The sequence below is a fragment of the Grammomys surdaster genome, unplaced genomic scaffold (genome assembly GCF_004785775.1).
Source record: "Grammomys surdaster isolate TR1022 unplaced genomic scaffold, NIH_TR_1.0 958, whole genome shotgun sequence".
NCBI classification, from domain to species: domain Eukaryota; kingdom Metazoa; phylum Chordata; class Mammalia; order Rodentia; family Muridae; genus Grammomys; species Grammomys surdaster.
Window position 1 is genome coordinate 2158451 of NW_021605377.1, and position 10405 is coordinate 2168855.

Genomic DNA, 10405 nt, shown 5'->3' on the forward strand with positions numbered 1-10405 from the left:
GTAACAAAGAAACAGTCCCCGTTGCAGTGTGGGCAGCTGTAGACTGGCTTGTTCAATGAGTGTTCTCACCATCTAGTAGAGAGCAGAGGCTTCGTGAAGATAAGTCAATTCTCCTACAACTGCTACCAGCTCTGAATACAGTTTAGATTCTGCCAAGGTGGTACGTTCAAGTGAGACTAGCTTTAGAACGGAGTCACCTGGGCCATGGGTCATCTCTTTTTCTGCTGTAGGTGTGGAAAGCAGCAAAGAAAGGCAAATTGGGAGGAGTTGGGGGAGGGAGGGTGCAGCAAACTTTACTGATGGTATTCAAGAGAGTAGGGAGAGCTTCCTAGGCTCCTCCTGTTATGATGGGGGTCTGGGATGGAAATTGTGAGGGAGATGCTCAGTGTTGGGGGCTGAGTTGGGACAGGGACTCCTCAGCAACTGAGGGCCTCTCTCTTGCTCTCAATGTCCTTGCTGGGGTGGGTGGCCCAGGGTTTCTTACTCCTTGGAGGTCGTGTTAGGCCATGAGGTCCATGACCCTGTTGCTATAGCCATATTCATTGTCATACCAGGAAATGAGCTTTATAACGTTGCCATTGAGAGCAATGCCAGCCCCAGCATCAAAGGTAGAGGAGTGGAAGTTGCTGTTGAAATCAAGGAGACAACCTGGTCCTCAGTGTAGACCAGGATGCCCTTTAGTGGGCCCTCAGATGCCTGCTTCACCACCTTCTTGATGTCATCATACTTGGCAGGTTTTTCCAGGCAGCATGTCAGATCCACAATGGATATACTGAGGGCAGGAACACAGAAGGCCATACCAGTGAACTTCCCATTCGGCTCTGGGATGACCTTGCCCACAGCCTTGGCAGCATCAGTGGATGCAGGAATGATGTTCTGGGCAACCCTACGGCCATCATGCCACAGCTTTCCAAAGGAGCCATCCACAGTCTTCTGAATGGTAGTAATGGCATGGATCATGGTCATGAGTCCTTCCATGATGCCAAAGTTGTCATGGATGACCTTGGCCAGGGGACTAAGCAGTTGGTGGTGCAGGATGAATTGCTGATAATCTTGAGTGAATTGTCATATTTCTTGTGGTTCACACCCATCACAAACATGGAGGCATTGGCAGAAGGGGCAAAGATGATGACCCTTTTGGTCCCACCCTTCAAGTGAGCCCCAGCCTTCTCCATGGTGGTGAAGATGTCAGTAGACTCCATGACATACTCAGCACCAGCATCACCCTATTTGATGTTAGTGGGATCTCGCTCCTAGAAGATGGTGATGGGCTTCCTGTTGATGACAAGCTTCCCATTCTTAGCCTTGACTGTGCCATTGAATTTGCCTTGGGTGGAGTCATATTGGAACATATAGACCACATAGTTGAGGTCAATGAAGAGGTCATTGATGGTAACAATCTCCACTTTGCCAACTGCAGAGCAGAAGGCAGCCCTGGTAACCAGGCACCTAATATGGCCAAATCTGTTCACACTGACCTTCACCTTTATGTCTACTGGACAAGACTGGCACTAAGAAGATGCAGCTGTCTCAGGAACAGGGAGGAGCAGAGAGCCCCATTTGGTTTCTTAAAGTTTATACTTTGTAAACTGTTCCTAAAACAATGAGTACAGCATCCTAATGCCACCATCTCATCCTCATTAAACTTTAGTGGTCTCACCCGCACTGAGTTCTTTCAATACGTTCCGCCTGGCTTTCATGGGAGCAATTATTTTTCCATACTCATCACATCCATTTACATAAATATTTAATTAGACTTCATAAAGACAGTAGCAAGCACAATTACCATAAACTGGTTTGGAACCTGTTATTGAGGGAGTAGAGCTCCCAGGATACACAGAGAAATCAACCCCAAGCATCTATCTTTCTGCAGACATCAGTCAATATGTCACACCACTAAAGAATTGGTTTAGTGGCCACTGATCAACTGAATGTGTTGGGTTTAATTTCCTTACTATTTCACTTGGGTTTGTTTGGTTTTTTTTCTATGTATCTTTACATATAAAATTATTCTACACCAAGCCGGGCGATGGTGGCACACGCCTTTAATCCCAGCACTCGGGAGGCAGAGGCAGGCGGATTTCTGAGTTCGAGGCCAGCCTGGTCTACAGAGTGAGTTCCAGGACAGCCGGGGCTATACAGAGAAACTCTGTCTCGAAAAACCAAAAAAAATATCTACACCTTGATATTTTTGTTTATATATCAGGTCCTAGTAGTAAGGTTTCACCAGCTTTATTGAAAAAATTTGATAATATTATTATCTCCATATACATTTTTTTAAGATCTTATTTATTTTATATGTATGAATACACCGCCACTGTCCTCAGACACACCAGAAAAGAGTATCAGATCCCATTATAGATGGTTGTGAGCCACCATGTGGTTGCTGGGAATTGAACTCAGGACCTTTGGAAGAGCAGTCAGTGCTCTTAACTGCTGAACCATCCCTCCAGCTCCTATTGTGTGTGTGTGTGTGTGTGTTTGTGTGTGTGTGTGTGTGTTTAGGACAGCATCTCAGGTAGCCAAGGCTTACCTTGAACTCTTAACCTTTCTTCCCTCTAATTCTCAAGCATTGGAATTACAAATGTGTGCAACCAAGCCCAGAGAGATTCTTTTTCCAGTGTTGGAACTCAAACTCAAGGTCTTGTATATGCTAGGCAAGTGTTCTACCACTGAGCTACATCCCTGCCTTTATTTCCATACAAAAAGCATGGGGCAAGCATCGCTTGAAGAACTTGTGAACAGAACACGTGACTTTGAGACTTTGAGCTCCTTTTAGAGGTAGAATTCCTTATTATTTTCCCCAGGATTGTTGTTGTGTTCAGAATGTTCACTTCTTTTCTTGTTTGTTTGATTGATTGATTGATTTGTGTGGTACATGTGCACCATGTGGAAATTAGAGGGATCACAGCAGTCAGTTCTCACCTCCACTGTGTGGATTCGAGAATTTAACCCAAATCATCAGGCTTAGAGGAAATTTCCTTTGCCATCTGAGTTCTCTCGATTTTTGTTCAGTTTCTCTCTCTATATATTTTTCCTTTACATTTATTTTATGTGTATGAGTGTTTTACCTACATATATGTTTATGTACGAAGTGCCTACAGAGAGTGACATATCCCTGGGACTGAAATTAGTGACTGATGTGATTCACTATGTGGATAATGGAAACTGAATCCAGGTCCTCTGGGAGATCAGCCAGTGATCTTAACCACTAAGATTTCTTACCAGTCTGTACTTTTCTGTTTAATTATGTGCCTTTAGATGAGGGGGTGGGGAAATATGTGCACATGAGTGCAATGAGGACAGAGGCAGTGGAGTTCCCTGGAGTTAGAGTTATAGATGGTGATGAAACACTTGGCATGGGTGCTAGGTATTGAACTTGGATCTTCTGAAAAACAACGGATGGGAACAAGCGACAGAAACATGTTCTAAATACTATCAGTTGTTTTCAGATTCTCATCGGGAGAAGCTAAATTCAAGGACCCAGGCCCTAGGTGAGCTGGGAACTTCCCAATAGCTGAACAGCTTTTGCTGTGAGGAGACAGTTGTCTGAGTCCAGGCATCTCAAGAACAACTTGTCCATCTTGCTGGCAGGGTCAAACTCAGTTCATGCTCCCCAGGAACCCACTCCTATCCCAATGGATGAAAGCTCCCTCGCTCAACCTCTCATGATATAATATGACTAGACAATGATCCAGCCCACCCCTCTTTGCCTCGCTTTCTGGTTTCATCCTTTCAATAAGCTGTGCAGGATTCCTTCAGGGTCATAGTTCAGCTCCCCAGTCTCTTCTGCGGCCCTGATCTATCAGCAGTGGCTTGATTACAATAAATTTTTGTCGTCTGCATTGACCTGGTGTTTGAGTTATATTGGAATTAAGCAGACCCACAACAATACAAACACTCTAAACCCAGAGAGCCTCCAGCCCCCACATTGTTCCCATCTTGAACCAGATTCAGTACTGAGTCTTTTCAGAAAACCATTCATTACATGAGGCAGATTTTTCACATGTGCTAGCACAGAGCCAAGCATGCTATCCTCTTCTAAATGTTTCAGCTTTTAGTTATGGAAAAGTTTAAGGACACATAAGAACAGATATACAGCATAATGGATCCCCAAGAACACATTACCCAGCTTCAGCCATAATCAACATTTTTGTCAGTATTTTTCACTTATTCCCCAATCACTCTTTTAAAATAGAACACTGTAATCTTTAACAAATCCCAGACTTCCAATCATCCCACCCCATAAACTTCAGAAATTCTTCCACAGAAGAGAACTTCCTTAGAAAAGTTTGAAATTTTCTGGGTCTGTAATTACAAATTTTTTATTCCTTTCTTTTTTAATTTCTAAAAGACTTCCCTGAAAAGAGAGAAAAAAAATTGGTTTTTTTTTTTTTTTGGCGAGTCATCTATTGAACTATATATCTACAGTGCTTCTAATGTTCTTTTCTTTTTTATATATAAAAGGATTTATTTAGTTTATTTGCAGAGAAACATTGTCTGCAAGGCATGAATGTACACCACATGTATGCTCAGTACTAACAGAGTCCAGAAAAGGGTGTCAAGTCCTTTGGAACTGCAGTTACAGATGGTGGTTAGCATACCTGTGGGTGCTGAGAATTGAACCCAGGTCCTCTGGAAGAACAGCCAGTGCTCTTAACTACTGAGCCATCTCTCCTGTCCCAAGTGTTTCTTTATTTCAATTCAAAGATTTGTTATTCCTTTGCTCTTACTACTCTGGTCAACTCACTGGTTTTTCTTCAGCTGAATGTTAGCTGAATGAGTGATGATGTCGCCTGAGGTTATCAGTGTGCTGCTGAAACAACTTTAGCTTCAGTCTTCATTCACATTTTCCACGTTCTCATGTGGTCTATAACTGCACTTTAAATTTTCTACTTTAAACCATACATTGTTTAACTGGTTTCTTCTTTTAAAAAAAATTCTCCTCTCTCCAAAAGATAGATAGATAGATGATATTTAAAATATTTAATTTTTTCCTCATGTATAAGTTCATGAATACTATTGTAGTAAGTATTTATATTTTGTGGCATTCGTTTGCCTTTACCCACATAATGATCTTATGTTTGTTATTATACCACATACTTTAATAACATTCCATTATCATAAAAATTATCTTTATATAACTGTATTAACTTATGAGAATTATCATTAATACCTCTTCAGTTTTGTAACTGTTTATAGTCGCTTAATCTTATTTAATAAGTTTCAACATTTCCTTTCTTTAACGTTATCATTTCCCCAGTCACTGGTACAGTATGGTATGATGTGATATGTCATGGTTTGATTTAAGACAGGGTCCAAAGTAGCCATGGCTGGCCTCAAGCTCACCATGCAGCAGAGGGACTTGTCACCTTCTCATCTCTGACTCTGGGAAAGGGCCTGGGATTATGATTACAGATGTGCATCATCACACCCAAATCTATGTGGCCTCAAGAACCAGACCCAGGGCTTTATACATGCTATCCAAGTGCTCTGTCAACTGAGCTACATCCTCAGCCCTAATTTCCCAATCTTGAATTTTCTATCCAATGTTCCTCTCAGTTACTGTTGGACTCTAAGATCCAAACCGGAAGACACGCTCCCAAAGAAGCACTCACAGACAGCGGATTCGATGCAATAACAAGAGGTTTATTGATAACCAATGCACTGGGGTTCCTTTGCATGCAGGCAAGAGGAACCCCGAGCCAAAGCTAAGAGCAGTTTTTATACCATTTCTACAGAGTTCATGAGGGCAGTTTTACAATCACCTCTTAAACAATAACCACAAAAGCTGATCTCAAATAGCCATTCCCAGGCCCAGTTTCTAGGTAACTATGATTTGCACATTATCTTTATAACAATGAGTGTTAGCTAAGTGACTTCTGTTTGCCCAGGTTTATTACGTTAAGGGCCCAGCTTCCCGATCACCCCTTATCTTGGGCCCTTCTTCTGGAATGTGTGTGTAAGTTTTTGGAATGTGCTCCTCCCAGGATGTGTCCCTGGGGCAGTTAATCTTTAGGTTTAAACTGAAACTTGAGATTCCTTCTATTTTGAGTTTAAACTGAGACCTGAAATTCCTTCATTACCTAGTCTGTATCTCTAAGACCCTTCTTGTCAGAATGGCACTTTAAGTACATAGGTTGAGGTCCTCACCTATTCATCACATGAAAGAGAAAAAAATTACAGAACAACAAAATAGCTCAACTGGAAATAAAATGCATAAAAGTAATGCGGTTGAAACAACCAAGCTACTGGGTTTCAGGTCAGAAGTGGCTTGAGGCAGCAGGAAGGCAACTTCCGGGATGCTAATAGGCAAGGCTGATGTGGGCATCACTAACAAGTAGCAAAATCATTGGCTAGTTAAGTTGAAAGCAGCTACAGAGCAGGATAATTCTGGATATAAACAAACATCAGGGCCATCTCATGTGCTGTCTCCATAGCAACAAGAAGAGCACTACCTCACAGGGGATCAGGCTTGTGGGTTGAGACCAGGAAAATAAGTGGGGCTCCCTAGCCCAGGAAAGGGGGCTGGAAACAGCAGCTACTGATTACTGTGGGCTGACAGCTTCTGTGAGGCTGCATACTGGCGAAGCCATGCCTCTTTACTTGAGTTTATGAAAAGCTACCTACAGCTCCAGGACTGTAACTGTGATATGTCAGAATCATTGCAGAACAGGAATGCCAAGCTGCTAGTTTAAGACTTGCGATCAACATTTTATATATTAGATTGAAATTTTTCTTAAGAGGCAGGAGCTTATGAGGTATGAACTGGAGGAAAGGAAGGAACCAGGAAATTAAAGAGAAAGCACACAGATAGTTTTTTAATTGCCTTCACAGAGGTCCTGCAAACTAAAAGTCTAGAAAACAAGTAGAAACCATATGAAGAAAAGTGATGCTATAATCCCAGAACCTAAAAGACAGAAGCAAGAAGAACTCAGGACCAGCCGAACTGGATCTCAAAAGAAGCAAAGAGGACTCTGGTAGTGGTGGCACACACCTTTAATCCCAGCACTGGAAGGGGGATGGTGGCAGAGGCAGGCAGACCTCTGAGTTCAACTCAAGGCCATCCTGGTCTACAAAGTGAGTTCCAGGACAGCCAGGGCTACACAGAGAAACCCTGTCTCGAGCAACCAATAAACAAACAAACAGATAAATAGATAGATAAATAAATAAATAAATAAATAAGTAAACAACTTGATCTGTGTCTTGTTCTCCTTTCGATGAAACTACTAGAAGTATTTAAACCCATTTGTATGCCACATCAAGCTTCTGTAGGACTGCTGGAGTCTGAACTCCTGTGAGCAAATCCCCAGGGCTCAGGCAAGAACCAAGCAGTCGGTGAAGCCACCGTTCCTGCCACCACAGAATCAGGAGGTTACCTGTCTAGCCAGGGACAGCCCCATCAGGAAGCTGACAGCTCAGTTGAAACTAAACAGGAAGTGCTAATATATTAGGGGTTTCACTTAGGTAAGGAAGATGGGAAAACATTTCTTTTTCTTTTCTTTCACTTTTTATCATTCGTTGTTAATTTCCCATCATGGACTCCAGCCTCATTCATCTCCCTGTCCTTTTGAATCTGCTCTCTGCCTTTATTTATAACTTTCCTCTCGCCAAAGGAAAAGAAAACAAACAAACAAACAAACAAAACAACACAACAACAAAAATCTCCTTGTGGAAGCTGCAGTGTGTTACAGTGTGTCCCACAGTACACCCTTCTGTCCACATATCTTTACTTTCAAATGCTCATTGCAGTGAGTCATTGGTCAAGCCCAAGGCCTCTGGCTTCTGCTACACTATATTTACTGGTGTTTCACTTTTGGATATCCTGCTGCTTTAGATCAGCAGGAATGGCCCTTTTAGATACTTCAGGAGTTCACAGATGGAGTAGATGTTGGGGTGGGCCAACTTATAGCCCTGAATCTGGGCCTGGGTGGTAGCTGAGTTGGTCAGCTTGCCAGCTCTCTGGCACCCACACCACCAGGGTGAACTCTCCAGCACTGTTCCAATTAGCTTACCCAATGCTGCAGCTAACAAAGGGCAGGGCCAGCTCTCTTGCTTTTATATCCTTGGGGCTAGCTCACTCTTACCCACACCAGTAGGGTCAGTTCTACTGTGCTGCCCAGGTGAGGTACAGTGTGGGATTGTAGCGTGAGCATGGGTGTGGGCCCTGCTTTGATGACTTGTGGATCCAGCATGTCTGGAGCCCCAGGTGGCTGGAGCTGTGGCTCAGGGTGGGGGGTAGAAGCACGGAAATTTGACTGCGCTGGGCAGATGCTGGGCTGTGAGAAACCTCGTGACTCCACTCCAGGGTGGAGAGAACACAGTCTGAGACCCCACAGGGAGCCAGAGCTCTTGGGTTGGGCAAGGAGGTGGCCGGACACCTATTGGTTTCAGCCCTTGGGCTCTCAGGTACCACTGAGAGACTGTGGAAGGACCGAGATGGGGCGAATGGGCTGGACTGACCTACAGCTGAAGGGGTGAGGGGGAGAAGAGCTCCAGCAGTGTCCCATGGGGGAAGGAGACTCTTGGTCATGGCGACTTACTTGGCTGGGTCTTGGCTGGAACTCTGTGGCTGGAATGTAGAGGGGTCTTCAGAGGGAGGTTAAATGGCAGCTCGGTAGTTGAAGACCCTTCTCCATAGTCTCTCACAGTGGGCCTCAAAGAGAGGTAGTCCATGTCTTAAAATGTTTATTGTCATGGCAGAAAGTGGATGAAGTTGTGCCCTGGGTTCTCAGGGAGGGCCTGAGGTTAAATACCTTTTGCAAGGAAGAGGAGGGTCTGGGAAGGAATGCTTAATTGGCTACAACCTCTGGCCTTTAGGTATCTCATGAATATGGAGATGTCTTGAGGCTCTGTGGCCTGTGTCATGCCCTCTACCTGTGCTATGTGACTGGCGGCCACAAATCTTTTTTTTTGGGAGGGGCTGTGGATGGCTGAAGCTAAGTGAAAGGAACCATGGCCCAGGAGCAAGGCCAAACACTTACAGTCCCTTTAGGGTCTCTGGGGTTTGAGGCCTGCGCTTGACCAAGTACCCAGCTACCTCTCACAGCCCACAGCCCTACAGTACAGTACCCACTCTCTCCAGTGCTGCAGCAGGTGAATGTCAAGGTCAGCTTTTCTGCTTTCTTCATGGCCAGCTCTCCTGCCTGCCACATGTGGCTAGGGGCAGGAATAAGGGAAGGAACAATCTCTCCCTTGTCCAAACCACCATATTATAGCTGAGTAGTGGGGCTGGGTATCCCAAGTTCCCGCTCCTGCCACAAGGGCCAGCTCTACTGTGCTGTCCAGGTGGGGCACAAAGGTTAGTTTTTCTGAGTAATGCAGCCAGTGAGAGGCCAGGATAGCTCTCCCACTCTCATGACCCTGGGGCATTGCAAAGAATTCAATGAGGAAACTCGTACTTAATAAGTTATTAGTTAAGGCAATGTTAACTAGCTAAGACAGTGCTAGCTATTATACTAGACAGACCTCAAGTCTCAATGACTTAATACAGTAACATTTCCCAGTTTTGTTAAGTTCAATGGACATTACTGACTAATGAGCACCAGGCTGCTTCCACCTTTTGGCTCTGTCATTTCCAACATGTGGATTTTAAGGTGGCCATGTTCTTCTGCATTAAGCACAGATAAGAGAACATGTTCCTTGTGGGGCTGGGATTATGGCTCAGTGGGTTAAACACTTGTGTATGTATGAGGACCAGAGTTTAGATGCCTAGAAGCCATAAAATTCTGGGCGTGGTAGCACATGTCTGTAACCTCAGAGCTCCTACAGTGAAAGGGGAGGGATGGGGGAACAGGAGAATTCCAGGAAGCTCATGAACCAGTTAGCTTGGCATACACAATGCCAAAGAAGAGACCTCATCTCAAACAAAGTGGAAGATAAGGATCAACACCTAAGATTGTCATCTGAGTGGCATGCACATGCCCACGCTCTAAACACAAACATTCATGCCACACATACAGAGAAACTAAGAAGAGAAGAAGAAGGAGGAGGAGGAGGAGGAGGAGGAGGAGGAGGAGGAGGACTGAGTCTTTCTGCCCATGAGTCTGAAGGGCAGACCTGGGAAGAGGCTTCATCACTTATCCCTCCCCAAATCCTGCCCCTAGCTATCTGTGGCAGGCAGGAGAGATAGCCATGAGATCATGGGAGCAGGAGAACATTTGAGTTTCATTGTTGAGGCACATGCAGCAACAAAGCAAGCTGGGACTTACAGTTTCATCATGTGCCCTTGAAGAAATGGAGACAAGGAGAGGTCACAACACGCCTCTACACGCCATGTCCTCAAACTGACAAACGAAATGTTGCTTACGTGTTTCAAGTTAACAACAAAACATTTAAAGAACGTGCACTTGAAAGGATTTCCTGCTTCATCAGATGTGTGTAGACAAGAAAAGGACAATTACCA

At 44.3% G+C, this 10405-nt stretch overlaps 1 pseudogene; it reads right to left on the reverse strand.

Annotated features, from left to right (window-relative positions):
• Positions 1–499: 499 nt before the first annotated feature.
• Positions 500–8195, reverse strand: LOC114634441 (annotated as a pseudogene).
• Positions 8196–10405: the final 2210 nt, after the last annotated feature.